Source organism: Crassostrea angulata, chromosome 4, assembly GCF_025612915.1.
Source record: "Crassostrea angulata isolate pt1a10 chromosome 4, ASM2561291v2, whole genome shotgun sequence".
Lineage (NCBI taxonomy): Eukaryota > Metazoa > Mollusca > Bivalvia > Ostreida > Ostreidae > Magallana > Magallana angulata.
In genome coordinates, this window is record NC_069114.1 from 8,137,792 (window position 1) to 8,153,261 (window position 15,470).

A 15,470-nucleotide genomic window follows, 5' to 3' on the forward strand; every position below is an offset into this window, starting at 1 on the left:
TATAGGTAATCTGGCAAGTTTAAGAAAAGTTATTGTTAAGTTGAATTAATCAAATACTTACTGATCGCAACCTGCCTAATAAAAATACCGGTACGATAACTGTTCATTATTGTGCTGTCAGTTTATTATAATGACTTCTCAAAATAAATTAAAGTGGAAGTGATTTGCCGAAAATATTACATAAACGGCCGGATTTGGCTTGCCAATCTTCGCAAACCAAGTCCAACATGAACATGAACGATCATGTTGGAGAGAGTTATATATACGGACTCCGGACCGTGGCTTGAGACGATGCTGTTTGACATATATTCTTTTTAGCTGTATCTACACAGTTGAATAACAGGATACAGAGTTCTTAGTCTAAATAACAAACTGTAAGTTGTTATCGGAAAAATATAGTAAAACAACATCCATATCGGCATGAATATCGGACAGTATTAGGAATTAAAATCTGGAGCTGAAAATTTTTATCAGATACATGTTAATTGCCTAGAGCAAGTTCCGTTTCAAAGACAGATCAAAAACCTGTAGTTGGTCAATTTTCAACGTGTGAGGTCATCAGGGATAAAAAAAAACATACTTTTTAAAGCTGTTGAAAAATAACCAAGGGTGTTAATTTCACGACTTTTGGTCTCCGTTTTCAACGTTGGAAAAGCCCCCCCCCCCCCCCCATCAATAATCAACGTTGAAATATGAAACCCAGGTTTCGTTTCGTTCAAGTACGATTTTAAAATTCGATTATATATTATTTAATTATATTATATCATATCATTAAAGGTTGCAAATCCATACACTAATGCAATTGAAAATGTGTGCAAATGTATATCATTAGTGGTCAAGGTAGTACTTATTTCACATTGTTTTTCCATATCATAAGAGGTTACGATGTTTGACCGCTAATGATATAAATCTGAGATTATATCATTAGCGGACGGTTAGGTTGTTCGTTAATGATAAAATTATATCATTAGTGGTCAACATCCTGACTACTGATGTAACATTATATCATTAGTGGACGGTGTATCATAAGAGGTTGCTACAAACGAGTTTTGTGTGGTGGCGCAATGTGCGACGTCAAAAATTTTCAGTCCTAACATTGTTGCTCCAGTGGCCTCCACATAATTTCTGATAACATATAGATTTCATTTTCAAAATATTTTCTTTGATTATGTACCCTGAGTGCTCATCCAACATACATTTCTAGTTTTGTTTGTTAAAAATATTTACTAATTACAACCGATATACCGACTTCAAACGTGCCCTGTATGACTTGTTGTCTAACGTTTGTCCTACCGAAATGTGTTGTTCAGCATTTTCACGTCCATTTCTATCGGTCTGGGTTTTTTTCTCTAGCTGTCTTCATATTCATCCAAATATGTTCAATGTTATTGGACTTCTAATTCACAAAATGCATTTCTAAGCGCTTTTGTTAATTTCAATTACTTCAAAAGCCGCTTTGAATTTGTTTCATTGTCTTTACATTTTTTCCCCTTACCGCTGCGCCGCCTTACACACTGACGTCGTCATTTTATTACGAGTCAACAAATCAATTTGTCACAAAATGCGTTATAAAATGTTTAAAAGCTTTGTTAAAGCCAAAAAATATTCTGGGTATATAATTGAATTATTAACAAATATAAATGACATTTTTATTTGAAGTTTTTCATTCGAAAAGTACTTTTCCTCGTAATTTTCATTTCATCATGTTGATTTTAACTTTTCGTTTTTGACATTGCGCCACATATTGAATTTATGATTAAACATTCTTTTATAATTTCACTTATTTAATCTCCAACAATATTTAATTTCAAAACATAATTAAAATGCAAATTACTTAAACCCTTTGTGTTTGAGATTTAGTTTGTTTTAGTTTTAGTTAGTCTAGTTCTTGAAGACATCATATTTCAATGAGAGTTTTCTGGCTCATGATTTATGTCACGCTGCCGTTTTTACATTCTCCCTGTGTTTGCGTGGCTATAAAGCGGGATGAAACCTCAATATTTCTTTGTTGGCCCAGCGCGTTATTCTAGTTTTATCATTTTAATTGAATTGGTGTACTTTGGAACAACGTAATTTTTCAAAAGTTCATCTTTTCATATGATATATAAAATATGTGGAAATCGTATACAATTCGAAATCTGCTGAATCATGGCTTTGTGACATAATGCCAGAAAAGGGGAGGGGGCAGATAATTCATATCAATATAATTCTTTTCAACGGCAAGAAATGGCTGCAAAAACATAAAATATCAATATGTTGTAGATGACACTTTAATGTTGATTACTATTAAACCAAAAAAAAAGTTGAGAAATAATTCTACAATTCATCGTCCTGCCCCCCCCCCCCCCCCTTGATTTATGACGTGGTTATATTAGTTTTGCATTATATTTTGAATATCAGAATGACGAAATTTAACTAAATTTTTAACTCCATTTGCACTTGGAAGTATTTGTGTAAGTCTTGAGCAAGCATTTCAATTTTAAGTTAAGAAGAATTTATTTAATATTTAGAGATGCAACGAGTGCCACTCAAATGTTATGCTTTTTACTTTTTAGGGTAAAATATTTAAATATGCAGTGTAGAGATGTTTCATGTGAAATTTTGGAGAATGCTTTGTAATTCTGTGAGTAATCTTAATCATGAAACTATGCATGCCTTATAGAATTTTGCATCATGATTGAACTTAAGTTGTTTTATCCAATAAAAAAACTGTTTTGATGTAAATCATAATTTTGAGGTCGTGTTGATTATTTAATTGCGACAGCACTGTACGGAAAGTGCATATCAAAAATGTTGTTGATTTGGATCGCTAGCTACATGTATATTAATTTGGGTATTCGTGCGTATGTTTGAAAATGCAGAACTTCAAAAGGGATATAGAATGCTAAATATTTGATAACAGTAAGTTTTGAAAAAATTGTGGAAAAACTTGTTACTCGATTTTCCGCAAAATCTTAAATTAAAAACGAAAACATCATACTATCAAAATTATTTTAATTAAGGGCAAGTTTCGTTTTGATAAAACAATAAAAGAAAGCATTTCATTGTTTATATTTACACATTATTTCTTGATGTAAAAATTTAAATAATATAACTAAATTATTGCTAAAGTAAATTAGTATGCTAGATAAAAGATCCTGCCAAATCGTCTTCCATGGGAACTTCAGTCTGACATTATCATTAATATTTCGTGCAATCCGTGTTTTTCTTAAGTTGTTGAAGGTTTCAACCAATCGACAAACGGGGCGTGTAGATTCAAGTCGATGTCAGTTTCTACAGAGCTATGAATATACAACCAATTTTTGTAACCTAGATATGTAGATATTCTTAGCCTTAATTTTTTAAGCTAAGCATCAATATCAAGATGGCAAACTTAGTTCCCACTTTTTAACAACATAAACTCTATTTAGTTTGTGAAAAATTTGATCACATCATTTGTAATAAATTTTACCTGTATATTTTCGCTTGAAATTATCAAATCATGTCAATGTAATTAGATTTTAGATGAATATTTTCAACTTCAAATCAGGGACTAAGCGGCTAATCTAGCGGTCAGTTCAACAGACCTAGATATCTAAGGCCTAACACAGCTTTCGATATACCAAATAATTTCACAAAGAGCCTTATTTTGTCAATCTTATTGGTTTCTTTTTGTGTCGAATAAAGAACAAGTGCACTTAAGCTATAGAGAATGGGTCCTTTTTCAGTGCCGTTTTTATATAGAAAATATCAACAAATTGTTTTTTTTTTTCGTAAGAAAAAAGCCCTGATGGATATTTCTGATTTATATGCACGCTAAATTTACCAAAAATAACACAGAGTTAAAAAAAAATTCAAGATTTTTAAATGCCTATAAATAATCTAAATTTAATAAAAAATCGAACCGAACCTACATAAATTGTGTCTACTGTGGAATCATTTAATTTCGTGGGGGCCAGTTTTCGTGGATTGTGGATTTTTTGCTTATTCGTAGGGATGAAATTTCGTGGATGAGTCAGATTTCAGTTTCAGTATGTAAACTAAACTTATCATAATTAGTTTTCGTTTAGGAAGTAAATTCGTGGGCGAGGGTTACCCACGAATGCCACGAAAATTGAGCCACCACGAATTTTAATGATTCCACAGTATTTAAATCAGAAGGAGGGGACATTTAAATCAGCATTATTCTCTTTGTGGATCGATTGGTGCGTTTGTTGAATGATACTTTTTGCATTATTTTACGTCTGAAAAGAAAAAAACTCAAATAAAGCTTTGGAGTTGCATATTACCATACTGACCAAAGAAACATTCCTTACCATACAAAGTTGATTTAAAAAGTGTCAATGTTTCACTGACATTTGACAAACGTCTACCTGGATACAATCCACGTGATTGTTATAATATTTCATTCCATGCGTGAGTTCAAACTTGGGTCACGCAGGTAATAGCTTTCGCTTGCTATTGGAAAAACCTTGAAATTTTCAGACGTTTTCCATTTTTTAGGTACCAGCCTAATGTAGTATAAACTTCGTATTTTCACAGGAGTTTTCGAAATGCATAATGCATATATATATATATATATATATATATATATATATATATATATATATATATATATATATATATATATATATATATATATATATAGTCTTTTCCACAAGTTTGTACTCGGTTAGGCTGAGTCCTCGAACAAAGGCTTTGAAAAGAATGCCCGACCTCGATTTCTTTTTTTTTTTACCGGGGCCTATTAATGCACTTGTCCATTAGCGGGATGTGTAGTTTTTTTCTGTTTTATTATTATGTCTCCCCTTTCAAAGGGGAGACATATTGTTTTTGTCGACTTTCTTTTTCTTCTTCTTCTTCATCCAAATTTGTCCAAGCCGTAACTTAAATACCTTTGACATTAAGACTTCAAACTTGGAACATAGGTAGATGGTACTGAGAAGGAGTGCACGCCACCAAAATGTTTGACCTTGACCTATTTTCTTTTTCAAGGTCAAGCGTTTTATAAAAAATAGAGTTTGGACTATAACACAAGATTCCTTAAGCATACAAACTTTTAACTTGTATCATAGATAGATGGTATATAGTCCAGTTCAACCTTACCAAAATTTTTGACCTTGACCTTAAAATTTTATTTTAAGATCAAATCAGAAAAAACTTCATTGTTCACCTTCTAAATATTCTTTGACAGAAGGACTTCAAACTTTACACAAAGAACAATTATATGACACTGAGGTGTACTATTGATAAATATTTGACCTTGACCTTGTTTTACTCAAGGTCAACTTGAGAAAAAATAATTAAATTTTGTCTGGGTGGTAACTTCGATACCTTTTGACATTAAGACTTCAAACCTAAAACGTAGGTAAATGGTATTGAAAAGAAGTGCACGTCATCAAAATTTTTGACCTTGACCTATTATCTTCTTCAAGGTCAAGCATTTTATAAAAAATATAGTCCGGACCATAACACAAGACTCCTTAATCATACAATCTTTTAACTTGTATCATACATAGATGGTATATAGTCCAGTTCAACCTTACCAAAATTTTTGACCTTGACCTAAAAATTTTATTTCAAGGTCAAATTAGAAAAAACATCATTGTTCACCTCCTAAATATTCTCTGACAGAAGGACTTCAAACTTTACACAAAGAACAATTATAATACACTGAGGTGTACTGTTGATAAATATTTGACCTTGACCTTGTTTTACTCATGGTCAAATTAAGAAAAAAACAAGATATCTGTGAGCCAATGCTCACTAGTGATACCCCCGCTCTGATGTGAATATGCAAAATAAGCAAAGTCAACATTAAACAGAAAGCTGGCATCTGATTGATACAAAAATATATCCCATAATATGGCATGCCTAAACAAATAGTGTGTTAAAATTTCAAGCATCTGCGATAAATCTTTGAGGAAATTTTGTTTGAAAATTTTGGCTAAAATAAACAAAGTACTCATTTAACAAGAAGTTGACATCTGATTGATACAAAAATATATCCCACGATATGGCATGCCTTAACAAACACTGTGTAAAAATTTCAAGCATCTGCGATAAATAGTTGCAGAGAATTCTTTGACGGAAATTTGTTTGAAAATTTTGGCTAAAAATAAACAAAGTCGTCATTTAACAGGAAGTTGACACCCGATTGGTACAAAAATATATCCCACGATATGGCATGCCTTAACAAGCACTATGTAAAAATTTCAAGCATCTGCGATAAATAGTTGCTCAGATAAATGCGACAGAAATTTTTGTTACGGACGGACAGACAGACAGACAGACGGACGGACAGACAGACGGACGGACAGACAGACACACAAGGGTAAAACAGTATACCCCCTCTCCTTCGGAGCGGGGGTATAATAATTAAATTTTGTCTTGGTGGTAACTTGGATACCTTTTGACATTAAGGCTTCAAACCTGGAACATAGGTAGATGGCATTGAGAAGGAGTGCACGCCTCCATAATTTTTGACTTTGACCAATCTTGTGTCTCATGTTAATTCATTTTCTAAACTGTATCATATATGGATGATATCTAACATATAGCTGACTTCATTCTTTTTCACTTATTAAATTTGCCCCATATTACAATCCTTGGGGAGAAGGGGAGACATGTGGTTTTTGTGTATAAAAAAAAACAATACCCACTAGTTAAAGCTGACATTATTTCATAAAAGCCTTTTGTCACCATATCTGTTTCAATCACTTCTCAACTGCCAATGGTGGGTAAATACCGTTCGAGACGGTCGGTTGCTTTCCGATCGAGGCAATTAGGACGCTTGAACTTCTTAATTCATGAAGTACACGTGCACATTATAGTAAAATGTTTGTATAAAAGGAATTAAGGAAACTATAATCAATAAAATATAAGATATGATTTATTCTTTGAGAGGATTTCAAAGCTATCCGTATTATTTTGCACAGATAGTGCTGCCTAACTTTGCCTGCGCATCAAACACGTGTTTCGTTCATCTTTCAAACAGAGTGCATATCGTCTGCATCTTTATGAAGAACCCGGCGGCCCTACAGGTACATCCAACACAGTAGACAAATCAAATAGTCGACTTTCAATACTTTTGTACTTTAATTTGGTTAGCCCCCCCCCCCCTAGAAATAACCTTAACAAAGCAAACATGCTATACAATCACTATATTCCTGAACCTGACATTTGTGTGGTAACGTCTTCATATGTATACTTTTTTGAAACCAACATTTGCATTATTTGAATAAAGTAATGTCGCGTTAAGAATGTATAATGTTTAATAGTTTTTATTAAATTGAAGAGCTGAGTATCAAATTCTCAATATGCAATACATGAGATCAACCCAAAAAAGTATAGCCGACGTGACAACAAAGAGAAGCATTAAAAGATAACTACGCTAAAAAAATAACTTTCAAAAACGGGTATGTTTATATTTGGTGTAATTTGCGAGGCAATGAGAAGATTCAGTGATTAAATATAATTGTAAATGCCTGGTACATGTATATATTCGTGGAATATATAGCAAAACATCTTTCCGTGGCAACTTCCAACGTTCACTTAAATAGATAAAAAGCCAAACATTAAGCAACAGACTGATGATAAACGCCTGTCATAAAAGAATAAATATGAAACAAAAGAAACAAGAGGTGTTTGTAACACACTTACGCCCCTTCTACCTTAGAAATATTTGCAAAGAAAAAGAATGTGAACTGCAAATTATTGAAACATCTGAGAACAGAAACTGCAAATGATTGGAATTTTTATAAGTCTAAGGCACATAACTCTGTCAAAAATTAGATGATCGTACCCAAAATAAAACTTGACCAAGATGCTAATTATCAGAAGGGCACCGCTCAACGGAGCATTCCCTCGTGATATGAACTATTGTGTGGGGGTGCATTTTTTACGAATATGCAGTTATGTAAATGTAATTGAGGAGACCAAATTGAAATAACTCTCCATTACTTCAATTTCTCTTTGTAATTGAGGAGACCCAAGTTTTCTCTAAATCTTGCTTCTACGGAAGAAGACACACATACATACACACACATGCACGGCAGCGATGCTATATCCGCATTGCAACAAGTTGCGCGAGAATAATAAATCTGTTTACCAAATTTCATTAAGTAAGTACAATCCCTTTAAAGAAAATAAACGGAAATACTAATAATTCATTCTAAACTTTAAAACATTCATCAACTTAAAAATTGTATATATATAACATTGCATTACATATCGAGGACACCAACAAAGCCAGAGATAGGTGCATCTAAAAAACTGCTCAAAATATGATTAATATAAAAAGGAGAAAAGCAGAAAATCGTTCTGCTATAAAATGTACCATGAATAGTCCATTGATTACATCCCTTGCTGTCATTTCAGTAAAGTTAAAATCGTATAAGTTCACTTAAAAAAAGGAGAAAACTTGTGTATACTGAGATAATGCTGGTATGTGGTTCATTGCAGAAAACACATATATTTGGTTGGAATTTTTCAAAATTGAACTTCATCTAGATATTATAATGATAACCTGTATACCAAATTTCATTCAAATTAAGCATCCCCTGCGATAAAAATGAACGGAGATTGTTGGTTGATCGACCAACCAATCTCACCCCTGCGAATGTTATTGTCATTTAAATTTTAGACCACATGGTTTTATTTGACCCTTTCAGTTTCGCAGTAAAAATCGTGCCTCGTGTTTATAGTCTATTTTATAGAATCTAGGTACTTGTTGTCAAATATGAATTCTAGACGTTTATTGATTTTAAACTTTATCTTCATTAATTGGTGGATAAAATGTATTCTAGAAATAAATGTGACAATACAAAAATAGTTTTTTTTCTGCTGTTGCAGACAATTAACATGCATAGTAGAGTTCCCCCTAGGAATTAATTTTCGATCCGCGCCTAACCTAGTAATATTATTAATAGTGAAAGAGACTATACTATTTTATGCAGAATGTTCCTTGAAAATGGCTCGATATACAAAGTTTTTTATGCAAAACATTCACCCATTATTTTTTAAAAGACATAGTTTTGCACACCACAAGCATCAAACATGGCTATGGTTTTATTCAGCAACACAGTGTTTATATTTTCAACGACTCTACGCGTGGTTGAACACGATCGATAACTCTGTTCTGAATATCATCGTTTAATTTAAATAACTGCTAGATGGTGAAATAAGACATATATCTTAATAGATTTTTATGTTTTAAAATAAATCAAAGTAGGATATGATATGAAAATTGACCAGTACTTACGTATTTTGAGAATATTATCCGAACACTTATACTTCCGCTCGAAATTTCACAGGAATTTAACAAATCTCGGTGAAGTCTCGTGAACTTCATTCGAGCACTTCTGGATTTATCACATACTCAGCAACGATAAAGAAAACATTCCGAACACATTCGCAAGGGTGAATATGCCCTCCCTTTTTCGAAGGTGAGCATAAAAAACTTTAAAAAAAAAACAATAGTACTGACCGAATAGTTTGATAAAAAGTGTTAATTTGTTTCTAAATGTGCATACAATAAATGCAAGATGTCCGACAAAATTGTAGCTAGTGATCCAAATGAACCGTATTTTCTATCAATAAGCACTTTTTATACAGTGGTGATCATGTTAAGTTTGATTTGAATATCTTTAAAAAGCAAAATTTAAAGGTATAATTAAAATGCAATCATGATTTTTGAAAGACGTTAGCTGCAGTAATGTGTGGGTTCGTCGTACTTGTTCCGCTCTAATAATCTCATAAAAGCTAAGGATTTCCTGTTTTCAAGTTATCATTTTCTGCCAAGGCAAATAACATGAGTAACATGTATTTTTTTTAAGTTTGAGGAGGTCATTAAAGTACATTAAACAGTAAAATATTGATTTTTCTTTACTATTAAATGATAACCAGGGATGAAGTAATTAAAGTAAATAATTGTAATCGATACTAATCAATTACATGTTTGAAGTAATTGGAAGTACAGTATAAAATTGAGTCTAAAAATATAAGTTTAGACAACTTATAGAAGAATTTTTCAACATAATGCTTAGGGTAAACTGATCGTGAGTCGGACACATAATTTTATAACATGAACTGTATTTAATCCTGTGAATGTACAGTAATTATCCTTGTTTCGATTTGTTCAACCGGTGCCCCTCTGGCATTTTTATATCTGACTGTGTATTATCAGACTCAGAATTCATCAAATTGTTATAAATATGAAAATGATATTTAGGATCATAAGTCGGACGACAAATGACCGAGAGTCGGACATGGTTTTACAGCGTGATAATGAGTCGGACAAGAGGCACAATTAATAGTTGCAGTTACTTTTTAAATCAATAAATTTATTAATTTTTTTAAAGCGAATTAATTTCTGACCCCAGAAAGAGGATATATAGTTTTTTGATGAGACAAGATTATTCTGTAAATAATGAAACCTCGATCAGTATGATAAAACAAAACAGGTGCTTGAAGTTTTCACGGCATTTGCCAAGTCAATTTCCAATATGCGAAGCTTGGTTTCGCTGAATGAAAAAAATTAAATGACCCTTGTCCAATCAGCTTGGAGTAGGCGGAGTTAAGATATTCATACGAGAGAGAGAGAGAGAGAGAGAGAGAGAGAGAGAGAGAGAGAGGGAGAGAGAGAGAATAATTGTCAGTAAACATATGATATAAAATGCATGCATGCATGTTCATATACTTGTATGAGTAAATACTTAGCAGTCCTCTATTTAAAATTATCTAGAATATCTGTAAGGATATCGGAGCGACCCGATGAGCTCAAATGATGTCGTACTGGGTGAATGTTTCAGCGACATGTCTTTGATGCCGGCGAACTGACCGGCCTACTGGGTTCAACACGGACTCTATATGCATACAAAGCCATGCAATACAAGGCTGTTTCAATTGAAAGTTATTGCGTTCAAAGAAGACCAAGCTTTCGTTAATTCTGTCGCCTTTGATTGAATCGTAAAGACTTGACTAAAGTACAAATAACCTGACCCATGTTAACGAAGTAAATTCCCATGCAGTGTTCAACATTGGCTGTTTTTAATGCAAGAATATAAAACTAACAGGTAAGTGTTTCATTGAATATATTATACAATCAATTAGATATAAATATTTGTTAACAAAACAAAATTCCCATCTTTAATTATCAAGTAATTCTCGCAGTGGCATCATGCCAGCTGTCTCGCCGATTTTCCCCTTTTTTCCCTTTCCTTTGATTTCACTGGCAGTTTGGCGCTGGACTCTCTTTAGCGCCTTCTTTTGTTCTTTTTCTTTTTTGCTGTCATGCGCTTGTTTTTTGTGACTGTAAGCATCATCTGCAGTAATAACAAAATACTGTGTTTCAGGCTTGTTCCGCTTGCTAGCGGCTTTTGATGCTCTCGGAATGGGATTAGGTAAGGACAGAATATTGCTTCCTGAATTTTCATTTTGAATAATTGAGGACAAAGGGTCAGATATGATTGTTTTTGTAGCAGTATTTTCTTTATACATTTTCCACGTTTGAAAAAGGGGGTCCTTAATTTCTTTATTGCCTAATAAAGCCGCTGTGAATTTGAGTAGATTCGCTGAATCCATTGTAGATTCAAGAACTTCTAGAGCTTTTTCATTTGTTACAGGTGCAAGATCCGCGCCATCAGCTGTACTAGTCGCCAAAGACTCAAAACTCATCAACCCATCAGTATCCATAGTTATTGGGAGATCAATTAAGGTTGCTGATGTCAATTCAGTTGGAGGAAAAAGAGGCAAATCTAAAGAAATAGAATTTACATTTGGCTGATCTACTTTCTCTGGCTGTGCGGATGAAGAACTCTCGAAGGAAATGTCAGACGTCTCAAGCTAAGCGGAGGCAGAACTCTCTAAGAAATTGTCAGAACACGAGTACAATGTCGCTGGTTTGTACGCATCGTTTGGGATGGCCTCTGGGTCGAACGGGGATATACATGTCGCCTTGAACCCATTTTTTACCACTGATGGTTCCGTAGCAGATACCCACGCTTTGTGAAACGTTCTAAAAAACTGCCCATGGCCTACAGGAACCCCCGTTACTTGAGTGAAGTTACTGACTTCGGAATTCCAAGTGTTTTTCAAAGATTTAAAAAAGCTTCTATCTAAAGGTTGTGTCCAGTGACTTGTATGGCTGGGCAGTTCTACGATTATAATATTTTCTCTACGTGCCAATTCAATGAACTCCACGTTGTTATGCGAGCTATGCCCATCGCACACGAGGAGTTGAGGACGATGTTGCCCAATGAAGGGAAGAAATGTGGACTCAAACCACAACCTCCCTATTCCATCTTTAGTCCACCCAGACTCTGAGAGGGAAATGTTTGCGTTTTTTATTTCAGTTTTCTGCAAGTATTCAGAATCGTAACTAAGAAGACTACGTTTAGTTTTTCCAGGGATTATGAAGTGGGGCGGGACTGTATTGCCCTTTGCATTTGCGCAGACGATTACAGTGACAAGTTGTCGCTGAGTGGAACATTTGGCATGAACTGTTTTTGCCCCCTTCTCTGCAACAACTTTTCCTGGCTTATGGGCCAATGTGAGTCCTGTCTCGTCCATGTTCCAAATGTGCTCTGGCTGTAAATTGTTTTCGTTCAACACTTTTCCAAGTGCAAGAAAAAAATTTACCGACCCTCTCATTTGTCATAGAAGCATGCCTATTTGAAGCAGTTGCTTCTGGGGACCTCAAAGAAAAGCTAGTGTGTCTTTTTTTCAGACGTCTCCACCACATTTCAGATGGATTTTGTTTTTGAACGGCACATGTTTAGCTTTCGCCATAGCACTTGCGGCACGCATAAACTTGTATTTACTGTAACCTATACCTAGAGCCGCCCTCTCTTTCGCCGTTTCTATCAACTCTTGTTCATCTTTAGTAGATAATTTGGGTTTTGAGCCCCATACCCCATCCTCTTTGACTTTTCCACTAACTCTGTCACTCAATGTAGAGGAGGGAACAGAGTATTTTCCGCAGCTTTGCGGAGAGAGGAATAACCAGACTTGACTTCAGTTATCGCCTTGCGCATATTTTCAGGGTCCCAAGCTCCATATACTCTCTTTTTTTTTCGTCTGACATCTAAGCATCTGTAAAGTTTCAAAATTTTCAATTTTTGTTATTTTTTTTGGTAGCGTATTTTGTATATTTATTATATTTGAAACTACCAGGGCAATAATTCTGTATTTATTGTTTTAATTGTGTTTTCTCGTATCAGCATTTGTAACGCGATTTTTTTAAAAGTTAAAAAGGGTTTTATTTAATGTACAAGTAATTTTATATCATTTTGTTATTTATTATTTTTTTTTGTGACTTGAAGCTCGTTTATGAATCGTTATTTTATATAAAACAACGCATTCATATTCAACGTTTATTAATTTATTTGCATTTTGTTTCATTTATGTATCAATTGCACACAAGCATTAATGATGTAGAAATTAAAATCACCATATTTTTAATTCATATTTGTCTAAAACTTGTCTGATTTGAACTATATTTTCATCTGCACTGAAAAACCCGATGTTGTATTTCTGGAGAGGACCACATTTTTGACTTAATTTTTCAGCAGCTCCCTTTGGTTTTATGTAACATTTATCATGAATAAGATTTTCTTCAAATAGCCTAGAAACATGAAGCGCATCTTTTCGGCTCGGGTAGGCTCGTTTATGAGAGCAATCCATATCGGCAAAAACAGCTACGGCATGTTTGTCTTTTGGGTTTAAAGGCTCGTTTCTGGCATAGTTCACTTCACCAACCCTAAGTTCTATACCTCCCAAGTGGTGCATGCCCACTGCATAGACACCAAAAACAGCAACTTTGTTCATATCTGACTTTTGACTGAAATGACAATAGTTTGCGATAGGTGAGCGCGTTTAATTAATTGTCAGTATTAGTTGTTTTGATTTTAAAACGAAATACTGAATTCAAATATGTTTTGGAATTATGTTCAGAGGGTATATTTTCAAAACTATAATAGGCACTTTCAGCATATTGGAACATGTACATATCTCTCTCTTCCTCTCTCTCTCTCTCTAAAATATTTTTTTTTATTATTAATTATTATTTATACATTTTTAATAGTGAGTCTATAAATTTTTTCAAAAAATTGCCCAAGTAGTTTCAAATTTTTAACAACTTTTGCATATTTTAGTTTGTGTTCTTGAGTCGGACAGACCGTCCGACTATCAATTAGAATAAATAACTGTCCGACTCAATATCAAATTAGCCATTTTGATTTTTTCTTGTCGCACTAAATTATCTTATAACAAAAATATAAGAATTGTCTATATTTATGAAATAAATATTTGTTACAAATGTGATATATAGAAGCTTTAAGAAAAAATAATCCGAAGCCACAAAAAGGTATTATGAAAACATATCAAAACAGCTTAAATTTCCCATAACTAGTGTTCATTTTTACCGTGTTTGGATTTCCCACTTCGTGACGCTATAGCAGAAAGACCCGGACGATGACGTGTGCCAAGCGCGATAACTCTAATAACTAAATGACAACTGAAGCAGTATCTGTTGAAAGTTTATTTATACGATAAATAATGCTAGCGTAGATGTTGAACAAAGTTGGCGTCCGACTCACGATCGCGTCCGACTCACGATCAGTTTACCCTAATACTAAGGTGGCAGGGGACAGTTTTTTTTATCCAATTCATTGTAGCCAAGGGATGCATGTCTTCGGAACTCTGTAACTAGAATTTCCTCAGTTCCCATTCAGCACAAATACCTTTAATTCACTCTTTATAAGGGCAATCACCAATTTCTGAAGAAAATTGCTAATCAAAACCTGTAAAATTCTCTACATACTGGTTTTTATGAGATTTTGACCCTTTCATATTTTGCTAATTTTCCATGATTTTTCAGCTTTTTAGACCTCCCCCAGCTAATTCTCTGCAGAGGGTTGACCTTCCCTACCGCGTGCATGCTGCACTATCACATGTCAGAAACTTACCGGTGTATAGTTTACAATGTCCCATCCACCTATTTTTCGTGTTATTTTACCTCCCGTCTGTAACTTGCAATTTCACTGTGTAAAGTCAGCACAACAGTCAAAGCCGCAGGTTTCGCATTTTACTTCTGATTCTCATGTACCTAACATATGGGGCCTACATATTGCATATCAATTTCAACAAGAGACACCCCTCTAACTAATGATAATCATTAAAAATCATTTCATGAATTTTAGCAACACTCATAAGCCTTCAAGTACAGCAACTCTCAATTTTACAAAAATATTGACGGGTACTTTATTCGAAACTGTCCCTTGCTACCTAAGTAATAATTATTACATTTTTATAAGTCAAGGTAATTGTAATTGCAATTAATAGACCAAAGTATCAATGAATTTGAAAAAAAAATGCCTACTAACAAAATAGCCATCCTACTTTTGACTTGCACATTATTTTTTTAGGGTTTGTTACTGACTGACTAGTAATCTATGAAATTGATCAACCCAATACATTTTTGTAATGAGTTA